Genomic DNA, 19,513 nt, shown 5'->3' with positions numbered 1-19,513 from the left:
TGGAAATTCCCCCAAATTTGTGTGAAGTTTATATTTCCAATAAACTTTGGTATTTTAATATATATCATATCTCCACCTAATTCAAAATCAAGGAACCTGGTTATAACATCAAATCAGTAATAAAATTACTATCAGGCCCTTGTTCAAAGCCCTTCAAAACATGCCAAGTCACCATCACAGGCCATAACGGAAGAGATTATATTAGCCTAACTATTCCAACAAAAACAATCATAAAAGTAGAGGAATGAATGTAAATGTGAATGTAAATCAATTTTACTGCTTTGGAAAAGCATTTGTCATTATCCACTAAAGTTAAACGTATATGCGTTACATCCAGCAATTCTACTCATAGGAATATACACAACAGAAATAAGTGCATGTGTGCAAAGAAGATATTTACACAAATATTTGTAATAGCTGTATTCACAGTATCCTGAAATTGTAAGTAATTCAAATGCCCATCAAAAGAAGAGTAGATAAATAAATTATTATATAGTTGTACAAGGGAATACTATATAGCAATGAGGAAAGAATGGAGTAGAGCACCACACAATAGGAATGAGTTTCACAGATGCCATGTTGAGCAAATGAAGCTAGTCCCATAAGCATATTTCAATGAATGATGAACAATGTCACAGTCTAGAAAGAAAGCTAATATCAAAAAATATTGTTATATTGAAAATAACAATAAAATCTAAATGTATGTAATTCATACGTAAATTATTAAAAAATGAAAACAAATACTTCCCACATTTAAAATTCTACAGTCCTCCCTTTCATCAAGTAAAAGGACATTGAAAATGTTACAAAACCTACTCTTCCTCTTTGGTGCTCCTGCTTATAATAGGCTTTAGGACTTCAAACACATAAAAACAAAAATAAAAAAAGATCATACTCAAAGTATGATAGTCAACAGTACCAATGCCAGCTGTAGTATCCTTCATTCTGGTATACTTGCTACCTTTTTTGACAGTATATTAGATATCATCCTTTGTATACTCCATGGTTTTGCTTTCTCACAAACACAGAATGGCATTTATTTTTCTGTGCTGCGGTTCTTTCTTCTTTAAAGGCAGGCTGAAGACGTAAATCACTCAACAGTGTAACCAGATGAGTCCGTTAGTTCTCCAGTCCTCCTACCAATGTTGCATTAGCCCCCATACAGAGGTTATCATTGTGCACCACATATTTAGACTGATAATATAAATCCCTTCCTACCTCCTGTCTTTTGTAAGCATATAGGCCCATGTGAAGCATAGAAAGTTTGTTTTTTTTTTAATAAATTTATTTATTATTTATTTATTTTTGACTGCGTTCGGCCTTCGTTGCTGCGCGTGGGCTTTCTCTCGTTGCAGTGAGCGGGGGCTGTGCATCGTTCTGGTGAGCGGGCTTCTCACTGCGGTGGCTTCTCTTGTTGCGGAGCACAGGCTCTGGGCGTGCAGGTTTCAGTAGTTGTGGCACATGGGCTCAGTAGTTGTGGCTTGCGGGCTCTAGAGCACAGGCTCAGTAGTTGTGGCGCACGGGCTTAGTTGCTCCGCGGCTTGCGGGATCTTCCCAGACTAGGGCTTGAACCCGTGTCCCCTGCATTGGCAGGCGGGCTCTTAACCACTGCGCCACCAGGGAAGCCCAGAAGCATAGAAAGTTTTCATTGATTTAGATAATATTTCATTGATCCAAAGAGAAAAAGAACAGTGATTCTGATTCTTTCTCCTTTATTTTGCCAGAAAAGAGGCAGCACCGATTACAGTAAAGGAAAAAAGACTGACATCTCTCACTGTTACCACGTGCAGGAGCCCCGCCACCTCCCACAGCAGACAGTGGGCCCGGTGACCTGGCAGCCAGGAATTCAGCATTCTCAAGTGAATGAGGTAGTCTCACCCTTTTTGAAGAAAAAGATCCCAAAGTCTGTCTTCAGGGTGCTTGAAGGTTAATAGCATTGATCAAGAAAAGAATAAGCAACTTATGCTGCAAATGTCTGTGCCTGAGCCTAGTATGTTCAAATTCTGTGCATTTGTAACACCGGTGAAGGAACTACCCCTTGGGGTCTTACTTAGGTATATGAGTGAACAATAGTCTGGAAAGTAAACGAACCCCAAGAGAAGGAGAATTGCTGTATATCCTTTTTAAAATAAATGGAGGGATGATACCAAGTATAGCATTTTGTTTTTCTCTCATGTATTTAATTCCTGCCTACTTGGCCTCTTGCTAAACTCCAACATCAAAACCTGCAACAGTATCTTGAGTGAAAACCAAAAGGTCGGAGGTAAAAAGTGTCAGCAGGATCAATATCAACACCTTCTGGCTGCAGCAGAAAACCCCCCTGCATGCAGTTCCCAGCGGCCTCGACACAGCACTGACGCCCATGGCGGACTTCAGACAGTATTTGGCAGGCACTGGTTGTGGAAGATTTGATGAGGAGGCAGGCAGCTGCAGACACCCTGCTTTCAGGGAACAGCAGTGGCGTCACAACAGGCATCACCTGAAGGCCAGAGTAAGGAAGAGAAGAAATAGCAACTGCTATACGGTATCCAAGTACAAGTCTATGGGCAGAACACTAGCTTCCCTGGGAATTTACAAAACCGTCTGGAGGAATCTGAAGGGTGCTCGAATTCCAATGAAGCAAACATGGGTGAATTTAGGCAAATATTTCTATTACTGATTTTGAAAAGCAGTTCTATCATTCACTTGTATAATCTTGGAAAATGCAGCTCTCTGGGCTTCAGTTTATTCACTTCTAAAATATGAATGATAATAATAGCTACCTATTGCAGGATTGTTGAGGAGATCAAATGAGGCCTGGTAAAATATGGCCTGGTAAATCACAAACACTGTATAAATGTTAGCTGTTATTATTATTATGTTAACTAATTCTACCCCCAGAATGCTGTGTCCTGGGGAGTACATTATACTACCAATATTTTTTTTTTTTTTTTTTTTTTACATCATGGCAGGTAGGGGAACCCATAATAGAGAAAGCTGAAACAATAGAAAGTGAACAAAAAAGTTGACAAGGCTAGCAATTGCTGTTCACTTTTAAATTCCAAGCAAATAATAAAAATGGACACGTAAGTGCACTGACTGACTGCTTATTTAAGACATACTTTAAAGCTAGTTCAGGTAGGCAGGTTTTGGAATGTGATAAATGAATTAAACTGTGTCGGTTTCAAACTGTCACCGCTAGAATCTAATTCAAATTTAAACAGCAATTTAAACAGTATAAAAGATTGCCCTCATCGGTCCTCCATAATCTTAACCTTTGGAGCCTTCCAAAGAATAGACAGTAAATTGAATTAATTATTAGCCTTTCACCTTGGGGACCGAGGTAGAATCTGGCTGCTCAGAAGACAGCTAATGAGATTGGTAGCATCATTTCAGTCCCCAGTGTACTCTAATCCTCAACACATATCCACCTGTCGTATTTTCCCACTGCTTCTTTCTAGTGAATAAAATTCTAAGAAGTCAGAGTTGGCTGACATTTAAAATCCTCTTTGTAAAACGACATAGCGTGTATACCAGTAAGGTCAGAACAATGTCATGTGTAGGAGAGCACAGGAAAAAATAAAGAAGGAAGTTAAAAGTAGTGTCCAACAACAGGATTGATTCTAATTTGTTCCTATTATTCCTGGAGTACATTTCTATTTCTAACACCAAAGTAAGCACCCCATTATATATTCATTTATTCACTCATTTTAAAATTTATTTATATATTCAATAAGCATTTATGAATGAGTACCATATACCAATCTGTGTGGGTCTTGGGTACTTATCATTGTGGAACTTATTGCCTAGCGGAACATAAAAACAAGTTAATAGGCAATTTAATTACTGTGTGATAAGAGATGTTAAAGGAGGAGTATGGAGTTGCATAAACTATACTGGGAAGTAGGCTTCTCGGAGGAAATGACATCTAAGTTGAGCCATGAGGAATGAGCAGCCATTCATCAGCCTTGGAAAGGGAATGAGGGTCTAGGGAAGGATATCCCAGGAAGAAGAAATGGGATGTGCACAGTCCTGGAATATTAAGTACTTCAGCAGAGCTGCAACGTAAGTGTTAGAGGGGGGTGTTAATGTTAAGAGAGGACATTGAAGAGAAAAATAGACTCCATACATTGCAAGACATTTAAAGAAATGTGGATTATATCCTGACAGCAAGGGCAACTTTAAAGTATTTTCTGTAAGAGAGTGACCTTATAAGATTCGCATCTTAGAAAGACAATCCTGGTTGAATGTATAAAGAAAGCAGTAGTGCTAAACAGGATTTGGGCCTGACCAACATGTAAGGTGGCTCTTGCAAGAAACCAAGTTATGGATCATAGTGAACTAACCAGGGCAATAACCATGGGAATAGAAAAAAGAGCGAACATCATTCAAAGATACTTGATCTTTGATGAATAAATGAGTGTGGAGAAAAAGATGTGGCAATCAAGTTAAAGGCTCAGCTTTCTTGTTTGATCCAACAAGTAGAGGGTGTTTTTGGTGTTTAAAAAAATAAAATCCTAGATATATATATTTTTAGCGCCCTACTGGATGCTGATTTTCCATGGGTCTCTCACATTTCTGCACGTCTTCTGTTCCAGACCACCTTTGCATGGATGTCTGTATAGCAAAGAGACTCAGTAAACATAGTGCCTGCCTCCTGGGCAGAGTGCAGATTTGTTAATAACGGTAAGTGTCTTCCTCCAGGGAAAAGGTTGGCCAAGTTTGCTAGTAGCCACATTTAGAAGAGTTAAGGCTTCCTTAGTTTAGGTTTCCTCACCTATGACACAGCCCACTGTGTGTGCAGAATCTAAACTGGGCCCTCTTCCGCATTGTCTGTTGGGAGGCAGAAATACTGAATAATATCCTCTGAACTGAGAAAGGACTTTGAGACCGAAAACGAAGTGGGCAACTCCATAAAGTGCAATTATGAAGCTTATTGTGCATAACTATATACAGGCAGGAAGGATCCAGCAGACGAATGATCCAGAGGCATTTGAGCTGCACCCAGTGCCTCCAAGAGGGGTACAGGGGAATTTAAAGGGGCCCAAACTAAAAACAGAATCTGACAACCAGGAGGGATAAATTGGGAATTTGGGATTAACAGTTACACACTACTATACATAAAATAGATAAACAACGAGGACCTACTTCTATAGCACAGGAAACTACATTCAATATCTTGTAATAACCTATAATGGAAAAGAATCACTTTACTGTACACCTGAAATGCCGTAAGTCAACTATACTTCAATTAGAAAATAAATTAAAAAAAGAATCTGACTACCAAGGGAGAAGCACTTCCACACCAACTGGAACCATCCATTATTAACCACCTGCATCAGCAAAAGGCACTCTTCCAGTTTTCTTATCGGGTGAAGGCAACAGTAAAAGCAGATAGGAAAGGTCATCTGTCTTGGGTGCATTCCTTGTAAGTTAGGCTAAATCTTCTCAGTCATGGGGAAAAGGCAGGGGGTAGGCCTGTGGCCCTAAGTTGGAGCTGACAAAATGGAGTCGGTGTGGTTCAGCCACACAATTGTGCCATGAGATTCGCCAGGCAAAGGTAACTTGCAGTTCCTGCTGTCTGCTGTTCAGTGAGTAGAAATGTCCTCTGTCTCAGACCCAGTAGTCTCTTGTCTTCTACTGACCTCCATGAAACCCCAGCAGCCTAACTTGTTATCATGAAGTAAGCGTCACAATTTCACAGTTTTTGAACACCACTCCCTCCTACAACCTCTTCAATATCTCCGACGTAAAAATTATTTCAGGTTGTGGGTTTGGACTTTTTGTGGGAGTTTATGTTATTATGTTGAGGGTAGAAATTTGAAGTTGAAAAATATTGTGTTAAAGGATTTTTTTAAATTTATTTTCAGAGTTATATATCCCTATAAATACCAAGTCCTATGTTTTTGTATCTCTGCTTGGATTTATGCATCTAATTTTTAACAGGTCAGTAACTAACATATTACATTTGTATCCGAATATGAAAATGCTAAAATTAGGTTTGCAGAGCTTCATTTTTCATATTTTGAACCTGAATTTTTTTTTAAAACTGTACATAAAAGAAATTCAAATTTTAACATTAGAGAATGGAAATTGGCAAATTTGTAGGAATTTTTGTTGATTCAATTAAAATTTCCTGTTTTACTGCTGGATTGCAATCAATAATTTAACAAATAAGGAAATTCTGACTTTTAAATTTTAAAAGCAATAGTACATTTTGTAATTGAAATAAAAAATGCTTTTAACAAACAATTTTTAGTATATTCTAGAGGCTAGAGTTATGACAGTGAATAAGGAATCATCCCTGTTTCTCAAAAAATGAATAATGCAAATAGAAACATTTGTAGAGAAATATTCTAAATGGAAAAAATATTCTTCTTAAACACATAGTTGAAAATTTAAGCCCACATTCTGCTGTTTACTATTTACTATTTAATTTAAACATATTGCTGTGGTTAAAATGTGGTCCCTTTGATTGTGTCAGTAACTCATTAGCTTTGGGATAAGCTACACAACCATCATCACTGTCTTGGGTATGTTCTTTACATAATGAAGGTAAACTTTAGTGGGGAAGGATTCTTGATTAACATTGAAATAAAAGCCTTTCTCTTTGAGCTTGGATTTTGAGATACTAATTTTGTGGCTCTGGTTAAATAAATTTGAGAAATTTGTACATCCTACCATCTTCTCTTCCAAGTCCTCTTACTTTTTGTCCTGAGTGTGACAGTTCAAAAGAATGGTTTACTCATGGTCAATTAATTATAATTAACAATAACCCACCAAACATGCCTCCTAATTCTCACTTTTCTGATATTAATACCTTGGCTCTCCAAAGATTTGCCATGAAGGAAGTCTGGTTCTCTGCCATACTTCTACTTATTTCTATTAAGCAATCAAAAGAATAAGGAGAGCTGAAAATACAGCCCTACAGTCAGCTATAAAGACCAGTAAAACCCATGCCTACTTACTAAATTCTGCAGCTGTTCTTCTAACATGAGGGTATGCTTAGCCTTTGGCATCCACCATAGTGCCAAGTACATATAAAATCGTTAAGTTAAGCATGCAGCATCTTCCAAAAAAATAAATTTTCCTTGAAGATTTGGAAAACAAATGCACTGAATTGTGGCACTCTTGAAAGTGTTAAAGTGAAATCAACAGTTTACTGTTTTTCCTTCACTAGCCCATTCTCATGGTTTTGTACAGTAATAAATTTTGTATTAGACAATATAGTGGTATTAGTATTCTCACAACTGAAATAGCATGTTTTTGCCAAGAAAAAAATTTATGCTAATATCATGGGTCTTCAGAAAGGATTAGCACAAATCCACCAGCAAGGGCGAGCTGGAATGCAGCATTCCCTAATGAGTGCAAAACACCTGCACAACCGTTATTTTTCTTAAAAATTAGGTTGACACCTCATGAATTAAAATTCCTTTGGTAATTTGTACCTGATCAAATGTTTTGTGTTGTTTTGTATCATTTCTCTGCATATACTTTACCTATCCAATAATGTGTTCTGGAAAAGTGCTTCATGAATTTTGTTTGGGAAGTATTGATGTCAGCTGACTTGGTCCATTATAATTTTTTTAAAAATCTAGATTATTGACCTTGTCTCTTATTTTACTGTCACCATATCTCTTCACTTCATAGTTCTGTATATGAACCCAAAATTTGGGCTCCTATTGTAGATTGACTGACTGATTCTAGGTCAGCTTTCTAGTGCAAATCAAAGTAAGCTGGCATTTTTTTCTACAGATTTATGATGGTATCTTGAAAATGTCAGTGATTATTAGTATAACAAAGCTAGTATTAAATTCTGGTTCTTCCATTTACTAATGCATGTGAAGTCATCTGAGTAACATTTTCCTCAGCTTTTAAAAATTTTCTTGTTCAAAGGGTCATTCTTAACATTGAGAGAGGTAAAGTAGATAAAAACAGTGAGGTTTTTTTTTATTATTTCAGAGAAACTCCTTTATTAATATTATTTTGATTTTAGAGTCTTGTTTGAAACACTTTTCAACTTGTCAATGACCTCCTTAAAATGTTGAACCCAGAAATGAAAAGTATATTTCAATTATATTCTGTGATCTGTATAGATATTCATAGGTTATATCACATTTAAAATCAATTAAAGAAAAAAAGATTATGAAGTATATACTGTAATCCTTAAAAGAAACCTCTTAATCAAATTAAATAACCTAGCCTATAATAAAGCAACCTGCTAATACTATCAGATTTTAGAGTTCCTAGTTGTGTTGTAAGATTTCTAATCGCAGTTATATAACTTTGTGTTTATGATATGTTTTAAGGAAGGCAAGCTTGTTTTCATAAATGTAGAAATACCTTCCTGAGTCTGTAGTGGAAGTCAGAGGTAGACTGTAGAAAAGAGAGAAGAGGCAATGCCAGAGGGAAGGAGAACCACAAGTGAAGAACTGAACACTTGTCTTTGCATCCGTTACTTCAGAGCCAGCGCCAACAATAAGGAGAAATTGAAACAAACTACCTCATACTTCCCATAATTCCCTGGAGGAGTCGATACTCAACACACATTTGTTTGTACTGCAGGGCCTGAGTAAAATTTATGTGAGTCTCTTTAATGTTTGGGGGCATTAGTGACTTATAGGAAAGTGGACGCATTTCATAATTCATGTAAATCTTTTTTTCAGGAGAAAATATCTAAGTGTAAGAATTTCACTTAAAAAGTACCAAGGCATAAAAATAAAATGTGAAAACCTCAACAGATTGACTAGAAATTGGATCCAAGCATATTTGGAAACATCTGAATGAGTGACTAATAAAATAACTTAAAACATCTTCTGAGGGAGAGAGGTTATAAAGAGTTATCACGATGTCATCACTGGGTAGATTATTTAAGAAATAATAATGTGTACACTCTGTTCAGGACTCCCTAAAGTAAGACATAGCTTTTACTTAAGTTTTAAAGCAAGACTTGTCCTTAAAGATGAAGATTCAACGTTCTGGATCTGCATATGCAAACCATTTCAATGAAAGAGAACTGATTTATCTACTGTTAAAGTAATCTCTCAAACCCCAAGAATGATCTCCGCATGCCATATACCTAACTTCATGAGTTAAACTGGAGCCTTGGAACAAAAGTGGAGGCATTAGATAAGCAATTAACTTCTGTGTGGTTTTGGAGTGCACAAATGAGGGCATGCTTCTGAAAAACTGGCTGCTGGTCTCAGTGTAGGGTGGCTATTTTGGCATGAAGAGGCCCATTAACTGAATAATTAAAAGAGCACTTGGCCCTGATATCCTGAACAAATTCCAGCATGGTTAATTATATGCACTTATTGCCATTTTAATTCTCCATGCAATTTCAACTGGACTCAAAGTTTTCCTGAATCCTCTGTCCTAAAATAGTATTCTGTTGAATACGGAATGTTTTTCTTTTACTCTTGCTTGTGCCTAAATTGTTTGGCATTATTCCCATGAAGTTCAGTTTGTGGTTTCCAATGAGAACATAAACACAGAACCTAATCTGAGGAGAAAATATGGCAGCAAAATGTGTTCAATTTCAATGAGTCCCAAGGGGTTCTAGGAAAATAAAAAATTAATATTGTAAAATACATTTGACGATATAGATTAACTATGGACTTGGTTGTGCACATGAAGACTTGAAAATATACTGGATGTCTGTATCATTTAACCAATAAATTGCTAGACAAACAAAAGAGGTCGTAATGCAGAATTACTGTCAGCCATTTTTCATAGCTGACAGTATGAATTTGATATTTTTTCCTGATTGTTTTTCTTTCAAAGTGGGAATGCTCGTACCCTACAATTTTAGGTGGTTTTTCTCAATTCTCATGATGTAAAATAGTAAATCAAATACACATGTGTGTCTGTGTATAAAACTTTAAGTGGGTGCATGTTTCAAAACTAGCATTTTCATATCACCATTCTTGCATTTTTATAGTTTGTACAGCTGGCCATCTGCTAAAAAAATAAGCATTCGTAATTTTCAAGTCTCTTTTATAAAATGAAAACACAAAAACTACCTAGCTACTCTATCAGTGAGCTAGCTTATAGACAAGATATTTTAAAATGAGTATTTATATTAAAGAATCAGACAGAGCTTATATTTTTCATACCTTGATATTGAATCTTGAATAAAATTTAGATGGAAATTCTACTTTTAGGAATATTATTTAAGATACAGATATACACATGTATATATATTGATTAGGTATATTTTAAAATAATTAAATTTTAATGCTAATATTTATTATACTCTAAAACATCATATAATGTCAGAGTATGAAATGAATCATCAAATGTGCACAGATATCCTGTAACAATTAGACATAATAAAGTTAGGGGAGATATTGGAATAAATATATTAGTTCATAATACTAATAATATATTTACAAATGAATTAAGTTTCAGACTATTTATCAATATTTTTACCATATCATATGAAAAATATACTAAATTTGAAGAGTATATTTAAAATGATCTGTCACAAGTGAAGGCCAACTAAAAATATATGAAATTCACTTGGGCAGCTAGGGATGAGGAAAATCTTCAAGAGCAGACAAACTATACCTTGATTTGCATGAAGCTTCTGCTAACACCTAAATACACAACTTTATGATGATGTTCAGGGTGTATGGAAAAGGGTGTTGTGTATTTAATTATGGCTAATTACTCTCCCAAGGACATGCAGGAAGCCAGCTAGTCACTATTAATTTTCATCTTGAATATGAATTTATGATTTTGACAAGATCCTAGAACATTTTGATGACCCCTGCCATTTCTCAGTGAGTACATTGTGGGTGGAATTAACACTGTTAAGCAGTGTGCACTGTACGTATTCAATACCTATAGACTAACTGAGCACAGCTATTATTAAATAATATCCAAGGGTGCATTGCTAACCCAGAAATTAATATTTAGGGAATCCAAATGGAAATTTTAAAACATCCTTTTTTCAGATCCTAGTCATTTGATGGCACTGTCTGAAAGACCCAAGGAATTACAACTCTGTACTGAGAGTCTAATCTTTTTTCTTAAAATAATCTTTGAATATAACCATAAAAATGTATTTAGTTAAGTTTAAACAAAATGCTCACGTAGTATTCTTTGGTATTCCTTTTTATATAGGATGCTACATTCTGTTTGACTTATATTTGTATAATCACAACCAATTTATTTAATACGCTTTTTGCAATTACTACTTTTTTATTTCCACTATTTCTTGAGTGACAAAGTGAAGTTCAGTAACATAATTCCTATATTAACATCATTTAAAAATACATTTTTTATTTTTAAATAAAAATAAAAATTCAAATATCTATAATGATAAAATTAATTATTAGAAATCACCCTGAATGCATTATATCAAAGTTACTAAGGCAATTTTTAAAATATAGCATAGATCTGGAAACACTGATTCTGTTTTTAAAATCGCAAACCACAAGCATTATAAGCATAGATGCATTGGGGAATACCTAAGACAAATTTTATACTGTGCATCTGCATATGTGTGTTAATATTTTTTACTTTGTTATAGTTAAATAAGGAATGATGATGGTATTTTTGTGTTTTCACTTTCTTTATTGTAACTTTCCCTTCTTATAACTATTATAGCCAAGGCTCAATTTTTTTGAAAATAGGGAGAATTCCTGGGAATAAAAGTCTATAGCTATGGACTACCAATCGATTGCAAATCAAGACTAAGTTTAATAAACTTGTTACATACTTGTAACGACTTAGGTTGTTAGGCTAAATAGACAAAGTGAAGAAATCAATGTTTATATAAATTATTTTTAAACACTTTAATAAACATCAGGAAAACTGGTAATTACTACTAAATAGGAACTTGGCTAGATAAATAGTATTTACAGGACTTCCCTGGTGGTCCAGTGGTTAAGACTTCGCCTTCAAATGCAGGGGATGTGGGTTAGATCCCTGGTCGGGGAGCTAAGATCCCACATGCCTCGGGGCCAAAAAACCAAAAACATAAAATAGAAGCAATATTGTAACAAATTCAATAAAGACTTTAAAAAAATGGTCCACATCAAAAAAAAGTCTTTAAAAAAACAGTATTTACTATCAATATAGCCATGGAAATAATTAATAAAGGTTACAATTTTTTCACGCTACATTATCTCTGTTCCTGAGTTTGGTCAGTTTCTCACATAAAATCAGTACGTTTCCAGAGAATGCTTGCTTTGTGTTATTCTAAGTAGTTCAGAAAAAACTTTGGAAATATTCAGGGCAGTGATGCAGCCTTGGCCTTAGGCATCTTACAGTTGCAGTAGAAAGCTCTGAGGTTGTGTCTATAGTAGGCCAAGGCAGCCAATAAAAGCAACAATACAATAAAAGCTGGTTCATCTATTAGGGGGTGAGGATAAACGTAAACAGTTTTTCTGTGACTATCCCTAGCAAAGTTAGTTTTTTTAAAAAACAATGTCAGCTTGATACCCTGTGTAGATGTGTCTCGCATTTTCGTTCCCTTTCTTTGTTAACCCTTTGAAGATGGCATGTAAGGCCTTCTGTATTGCATTCACCTTTCATCATTTCCAAACCTTCAGTAAACTACTGTCAAAGTTAAAGCTTGGTCTCAGGAATTAGTGAAGAATTTTTGTGCACACAAGGGATGAGACAGGAAAAGGAAAGGCCAGGTCAAGAAGGTCAGGGCCAGTCCCCCTGGAAAGAACAGTCACTAATGTCCAGAACTCCAAAGTCAGAAAAAAGCTAAGGCAGATATCAACATGCAAGAAAGATTTGGGACATAGGAATATCCCCCAGAGATTCCAGAATTACCTTTTTTTGATAGATATCTATTTTCAAATTTCAAAAACTGGTATTTCATTTTACAGTGACTCTCATATGGTTACTCTGTTTGTTTTCCCTACAAGGTACTAAAAAGCTTGAATTTCCCATGAAGGATTATATGATAGATATTTTTACTGTTACCAACAAATATAAAATACTTCTAGCGATTAATTACTGACCAGAGAATTTTATATTTATTTGATATAATTAAATAAAGAAAGTTATTTCATAGCGAAGAGGTGGTGATCTTTTAAACCACCTTTCATTGATTTCATTTTATCAGAATTATGAGTATGTGGCCACAAAGCAATGTCTATTTACAGGAAGCTTGGAGTTACCTGCACATATAAAGCCTAGAAAAAACATCTGTGAAAGGCAAGACTCATTTGGTTCCTAATAAAAGTTACCCTTGGAAAGGTCATTTAGTCTACACAGTCTTTCACTGCCACTGCACACTTCAGAGGGAAGAAAACAAGAACATCAAAGTCTTACTATTTTTATAAATAACTTTGTCAGGCAACAGTTTAAGACCTTTTTGAGAATGCGACGTCAGCAATGTAGTTACAAAGGGTAAAAGGAGCTGAAAGTGAGTGCCCCGACTGTGCATTCGACCTCCACGCTGACTGTGGACCTGGAGTTGTTTGAAGAGAAAAACTGTAAACTAAGAGCAGAGAAGAAGCTGAAAGGCACACACACCTCATGCATGGCTTTCATCTGTTCTTCCCAACTGCAACCACTGAAGCAAGTGGGAGGTCCAGTGCTTCCAGAAGAGCTTAGCTTGTGTCTGGCAACTCTGAAGAGAAATAAGTACATACACACCTAAACAGTGCACGTAAAGTAACCTGGTTCGAAGCGATTTTAAAACTTGGCAGAAGTTTAGTATGTATCTTTATTTTATTTTTGTTTGAAGAAATCAATATGTATTTACACAGGACCCTCAACAAACAGAACAAACAAATTCCTATGAAAGAAACATGGTGTCATAAGTACATCCCTTGTTCATAGAAAAAAACTTTTTCCTTTAATGCAGCTTCTTTTTGGGTAATGCAGCGTTCAGAGAGATACACGAGCATTAGTGAGGAAGAAAATAAATACCTTCTATAATCACTTAGATCAACTGACTCCAACCTGGAAATCAGCGTGGTGACATATGTCACAGCGTGAACACGCCCACACCCAGAACCCACATCTGCTGGCTTACACGTGAAGATGATTTCTCTAAACACAGGAGATATGTTGTTAAATGATAATTTGTTTGCACTGTCATATGTAAGAATTAATATATTAAAAAATAACATAAAAAAGGTACCATAAGAAGGTTCAGAATATCAAATGATCTATCTAATCATAATAGAAGAAAAAATTCATTTAAGTTTTCATGGCAAAGTATGAACCAAATGCAGAATATCCCATTAAGGAATTATATTCAAATACCTAGAACTATTACAGCAAAACAGCTACACAGCTTTTCAAATTTCTCTCCCTGCTTTCCAATAACTGATATTCTGCTGCCCCACTGTTTTTTAGTCTACAACTTTTGAATAAAGAACCCGAAGAAGGGGGTCTAATCATTTATAGTTTCTCAATTCAGTCCAAAAATATTTATTAAATGTCTGCTATGTGGCAGATACTACATCAGACACTATAGGAATGGAACAAATAACAAATGATTCCAGCTCTCTACCTGACCACCTTACTTCCAGGGGAAGGCAGGGGAAGAGAAAAGAGACTCTAAAGGGATACGTATGTTCAATATAGGGCTTTGGAAACAAAAATAAGGGTGTGAGCTATCATAGCAGCCTAGGAAAGAGAGTTCATGCAACCTGGTAAGTATTCACTTGTTCTCCTCGCTCATTCTCTGTCCTTACACACACACACACACACACACACACACGTGAGCATGCACACACACGTCTATAACCCTAATGAAATACAAAATTTGAGCTTGCCAAGATTCTTGCAAAATTAAAGAAAGTATTACTTTAAGCACTGATTTTGGAGGTGCGTTAGAGTCTGATTACTCAATAGCTTCAGTAGTCCTCTAGCTAGTGGCGGGCAGCATGATCAAGTTTTGAGTGTTGGTGCCGCTCCTGAGCCTGCTTGCCCGGACATCCACTCGGGCCACGACCTTCTGCTAGATTTCCCAGTTTCTGAGGTCAGTGGGGACTGAAGGGTGGAAGGAGGGAGAATCCGGGGTACCTCCCCCTTTCCCACTGAGCCCGCGCGGGTTCATCCGTCCTGCACGGGCTGCCGCTCTCTGGGCACCTCGGGCTCCTCAAGTTCAGCAGCTCGGCATCTTCTCTGCCGAGGAGGGACGGGGGGCTTTCTGCTGGGGCTTACGTCTGGGTTGCCTCAGTATCTCTTCGTCTGTTTAGCTTCTCAATGACTCCGTAACTGTGTAAGCCGTTCTCTGAATACAATTCACTGTGTTTTAAATACAGAGAGCGGTTTCTGATTATTGATTAGAGCCCGGCAGACATGCTTCCCAGTTGAATTGAAGGGTCTTAGAAATTGTGTTCAGCCATTTTCATCTACACTGAATCACCCCGGTCAGTTGTGCTCTCATAACAGTAATGATAAATACTTACCACTCATTCTGCTGTTACTAATTTCCATGTATTTTACATGTATTATTTTATTTACTCATTCCTAGAACTCTAGAAGGTCAGCACAATCATTTTTCTAGTTCATAGATAAAGAAGCCAAGGTCTAGAAAGTTAATGTGACTCATCCAAGGCTACCTTGTTAACAGGTAGCAGAACCAAGGCTATACCTGGCCTTTTAACTCCACCCGTACTCGCTTGTTGTAGATACTCCCTCACAGCCAGGCATCTTTTCAACCTAAGGCCACTTTCTGTCACTCTTAGCTGTAGACTGCATTTGTTATTTGCTACTTTAAATATTAGGCATTCTGGGAAATCACACAACTAAACTTGTTAGAATTAAATCTATAAAATGGGCAAATGCAATTCATATAAGGGTCTAGAGAGAACTATGAGTACAGTGTTCAAGCTTTAATTTCTGAACAATATTAAGATTAATTTACAAAAGCTTTTCATTGCTTACTTTCTGATTCTATGCTGTGTTCTGAAGAGTAAAGTTTGTTTGATACCTGAGCTCCTTGTTCCAATTTATTTCTACACATAGAAACTCTGCTAAATTGAGATCTCTTTGAAGGCAAGAATCACACCTTATCATTCTCTGCACTCCCAGTCCATACTTCCAGATCTGAGTCATTGGAGGAACTCAATAAATGTGATTTGTAACAGCAATTGGAGTATATGCATAAGTGGTTATGTACAAGGAGATAAATGTGTCAAGGCTCTAAAATAAATATACGTGTAAGTACCTATAAAATAAATATCCTCAGATTATGCAGAATAAATCTGCTAAAACTTTAAGATTATTCCATATTACATACACAATCCTGTAGTATGCAACTGAAATGTGATTTATTAATTCATTCTTTGAATAGATGTGGTAATACTATGGTCACATTATAATTGGAGGTTGCTCACTACACTGGTCAATAGTCGATTTTGACTTCTGGTCTTGTATGGAAGGCTGAGTACGCAAGCATTTCTCTAGAATCTGCTGAAGCAGATTGAAAATGCCATTGAAATGGCAGTAAAAAGATTAAAAAACTAGCGGAAATCCACAAAGGGAAAGAGAACAAGATAGGATACTACAGCAGACAAGAGCTGCCAACTACATTTTTTAAGCTGAAAAGTTGATGGGTAATTAGACTACTTACATGAGAAAAAATGACACCTAAGCCTGCACTGGGGGAGGGCAACAAAAGCAGGCTGATTCACCCTGCAGAGTCATTCAAAGGCTCAGGGTTTGGAGAAATCAGGTATGTCACATGGCAAGAAGTTTTTCTGAAACTGATTATAGGAAGGATTGTTGGAAAGTTTATACGACAAGCGGTTACATTCTCAGATGTCCTCCCCCAGTACAGATGGCCCCAGAGTTCGGATGATTCCACTTTACGATAGAGGCAATACGTATTTGGTAGAAACCTTAATTTGAGTTTTGAATTTTGATCTTCTTCTGGGCTAGTGTTCTGCAGCAGATACTGGGCAGTGGCAGCGAGCCACAGCTCCGGTCAGACGTGCGATCATGAGGGTAAACAAATTATATATACTCTTCCAACCATCCACACCCATACAGCCATTCTGTTTCTCACTTTCAGTACAGTATTCAATAACTTATATAAGATAGTCAACACTTTATTATAAAACAGGCTTTGTGTTAGATGATTTTGCCCAACTGCAGGCTGATGTGTTCTGAGCATGTTTAAGGTAGGAGAGGCGAAGCTACAGTGTTCGGTATGTTAGGTGTATTAAATGCATTTTCAACTTATGGTATTTTTAACTTATGATGGGTTTATAGGGATGAAACCCCAGTATAGATCAAGAAAGATCTGTTCAAGCCAAGCAATTATTCTACTTTGGTAAAAGACTGGAAGTTTAGTCCCTGGAAATACTGAACCACACAGTTTATAATCTTGGAGATGCTCAGTGTCATTGAGGGTGGTGGTAATTATTTTCATCCAGAAAATATTAAAATTTATATGTTGAATTATGGCCTCCAGCTCCCCTCAAATGCTAAGAGTCAGGCCTATAATCTTAGTAGGAGTTTGAAGGACTCCATTCCTCTTCCAACTGTTCTTCCCAAGAGAAAAAGTCCTGAAAAACTAGAGTTTTCCTAATTAAAAAAAACCAGATTCCCCTCTGATCACCTTTGCAGGGAGATCTACCAGTCAATGAACACCACCTCTTCATACAGAATTTCCAATAACTATAATACTTCTTCAACAGTAAATATGAATAAACTGTAAGAAATATCCTGACTTTGAGGAAAGCTACTTACAGGAATCATTAATGCAAAAAAAAAAAAAAAAAAAAAAAACCTAACAGAAAAGAAAAAGATAATACAAAGCACAAGAAAAAAAACTCTAAAATTTTTAAATTTACTAGCTTTAAATGTAAAAAGAAGAGCGTACCAGTAAAACGAAACCAAGATGCTATAAAAGGAACATTCAGAAAACAAACAAAACACTCTTAAATTAAATCTATAATAGTAGAAATTTAAAAACAAAACTATTTATACAGAAAATGAATGAAAACTTTCCTCCTCAAAGCCACAAAATACAGACATGAAAATAAAAGAAAAAGGGCTAACATTACATGCTTGATTCAATCCAAAGAATGTGAAAAAGTAGAAATATCAAGGAAATAATACAAGTAAGAGTTCCATAACTTAAAAACATGAAGCTCCTAGTTTTAAAAAGCCAACCAAATCCTAATATAATGAATGAAGATTTATTCCAAGGATCATAATTGTGAAATTTAAGAATACTAAGGATGCAGAGAAAATTCTAACAGCATCAGAGAGCAAAAGCAAGTCATCTATAATTGATCAAGAGTCAGAAAGTTATCAGAATTCTTAAAACATTATTAAAAGCTAAAGTACTGCTTTCTGAGTGAAAAACATATGTTGGCTGGAACTGGGTGGAAAGAGGGTAGAATTCTTTACCATGCCAAATAAGCAATCATTGTACATTTTAATAATTTTCTATTTATTTTTGTGACTCCCAAGTACCATTCTTAAGCAGTTATTATAGAATAGTTCATAGTAGAGAATTTGTCCTTGCTCAAAGAGATGGTCCAGCCTTTGAATTTGGAATTTTATGACTAGTAGAAATGTCTTTTTTTACCTGGTGATCTTGGATCATACCAAACAGTTTAACAACGTGATTCAGGGTGGAACCTGACCATACTTTAGGGCGGGGACTGGCCATACCAGAAAGACAAATAATTTAGGGTGAGGGTTTGGGGTCACATGATATCAGTTTGGGAACTGCAATCAACCACATGTGCAATCAATCCATCAATCATACCTATGTAAAGAAACCCTAATAAAAAACTGAACACCAAGGCTCAAGTGAGTTTCCCTGGTTGGTAATACTTCATGCATATTTTCCCACATCATGCCAGGAAAGTAATCCTTCCTGACTCCACAGGGAGAGAAGAAGGAAGTTCTGCATTTGGTACGTCCCCAGTCTCCGCAGTGTGCTTCTTCCCTTGGCTGATCTTTACCTGTTTTATTTCCCTGTCATAAATTGTATCTATGAGTAAAACAGATTTCAGTGACTTTTGTAAGTCCTTCTAGCAAATTATCAAAATTGAGGGTGATTCTGTAAAACTTCCAAACTTGTAATTGCTGTCAGAAGTGAAGGTGGTGGACTTGTGGACTGTGCTTCCTCTAAACTTTCTAGTTGGTTCTCCAAATATTGCAAATATGCTCTACCACATGAGGAAATAAACCTGTAAACAGTATGTATTGGGATCTTAAGAATGAGGCATATAACAAAGGTGAGCAGAATTCTCAGGACGAAGAAGAAGGGACATCCTCCCATGAGGCCAGCCATGCACTGGGCCTTAGGAGCAGCCAGACTGGAATCAGAGGGCAGGGGGCTCTGTACGTTCATTAAAGAAAGAAAGGGGTAGGGAAGAGACTGGGGATTTCTAAATGGGGGACTCTTCTGCAAAGCTCCAGCAGCTTAGCATTATGTAGGAATATGGGCCACTGTTACTCAATTTTTTCATTTCTCAAGCTGGAAATACAGATTTCTACATTAGAACTTTGATTTTTATATGAAATGCCCAATTTTTAAATGTTGACAACAAATTCAAACATTCTGTTGTATAAACATAACAAATCT

General features: G+C 36.3%; 1 long non-coding RNA gene across 1 annotated transcript in view; it reads left to right on the top strand.

Annotated features, from left to right (window-relative positions):
* Window positions 1-19,513, top strand: part of LOC309627657 — a 60,457-nt gene that overhangs the window by 4,169 nt on the left and 36,775 nt on the right. The window lies entirely within an intron of this gene.

Source organism: Balaenoptera borealis, assembly GCF_965194805.1.
Source record: "Balaenoptera borealis genome assembly, chromosome: 4".
NCBI classification, from domain to species: domain Eukaryota; kingdom Metazoa; phylum Chordata; class Mammalia; order Artiodactyla; family Balaenopteridae; genus Balaenoptera; species Balaenoptera borealis.
The sequence above is the reverse complement of the archived record's forward strand: the minus strand, read 5'-3'. Positions and strand labels throughout refer to the sequence as shown.